A 1,670-nucleotide genomic window follows, 5' to 3' on the forward strand; every position below is an offset into this window, starting at 1 on the left:
TTTTCGTTATCATTGTAACAATTGTAATCATTATCATTATTATATTCTTGACTGAAGTTCGTCCGACCTTTTAGCTATATTTTCCGCCTTTAATCAAAAGATTTGACAGCTGACTTGCTGGTTCTTCATTTTGATATATAATGTGCATCTCATACGTGGTATCATATTTCATGTGACTACTGACTGATGTCAACTCGATTTGGTGTAAAAAGAGGCGATAACTGGCAACATAAATGTTAAATTATGACTCTCTCTCTCGCGCGGGCGTTGTGGGAATTCTATTCGAACTTCAATAATATATTTTTTCTATCTTTATGTTATTAATATTTTATTATTATTATTATTATTATTATTATTATTATTATTATTATTATCACTATTATTATTATTATCACTATTATTATTATTATTACTATTGTCATTATTATCATTATCATTGTTATTATTATCATTATTATCATTATTATTAATATTATTATTATTATTATTATTATTATTATTATTATTATTATTATTATTATTATTATTATTATCATTATTATTATTACTATTATTATTATCATTATTACGTTTATTATTATTATCATTATTATTAGTACTATTATTTTCATTTTTTTAAAATTATTATCATGATCCTCATCATTGATATTATTATTATTATTATTATTATAGATTATTATCACCATCATCATCATTATCATTATTAATATTGTTATCATTATTATTATTAATATTGTTATCATTATAATTATCATCATTCTTGTTGTTCTAGTGATTATTAAAATCATTATCATTATTGTTATCATTACTGTTATTATTATTACCATTGTTATTACTAATACTATTGTTACGACCGTCAGTTTTTGCGTATTTATTATTTACACGACTATCCGCGAGGGAAGGTTAAGAAGGCAGGGAGGAGGGACAGGGGAATGGAAGGAGAGGAAAGGGAGAGAAAGCAAGCTTAAGTGGAAAGGAAGGGGGTTATGGAGGGGACCTTAGGAGGAAAAGGGGAGGGTGAGTGGGAAGGAATAGGAGGCTCTGTGGAATTTCCAAGGGGCACACTATTCATCACTGTTATTATCCTCCTCCTCCTCATTATTATTATTATTATTATTATTATTATTATCATTATCATTATCATCATTACTTTTATTATTATTATTATTATTATTATTATTATTATTATTATCATTATTATTATTATTATTATTATTATTATTATTAATACTATTATCATTACCAACGTCACCATCATCTTATTCATTATAATAATAACTGACCATAGCTATCAGAAATATTATGGCTGATATCATTGCAATTACCATTATATCCGCTTTACTATTGTTACTGCTTCTGTTAGCAGTAGTAGTATTACCAGGAGCATTACAATCATCCTCATCTCTTACAAACACCATCACTAATTTCAGTAGTAGTGCTACAAGTAAGAGTTTTAGCAATATTCGTGGCTGTTGTCATCATCTTGATCTTCTTATATATATATATATATATATATATATATATATATATATATGTGTGTGTGTGTGTGTGTGTGTGTGTGTGTGTGTGTGTGTGTGTGTGTGTGTGTGGTGTTGTGTGGTGTGTGTGTGTGTGTGTGTGTGTGGTGTGGTGTGTGTGTGTATACATGATATATATATATATATATATAT

Source organism: Penaeus chinensis, chromosome 9, assembly GCF_019202785.1.
Source record: "Penaeus chinensis breed Huanghai No. 1 chromosome 9, ASM1920278v2, whole genome shotgun sequence".
Lineage (NCBI taxonomy): Eukaryota > Metazoa > Arthropoda > Malacostraca > Decapoda > Penaeidae > Penaeus > Penaeus chinensis.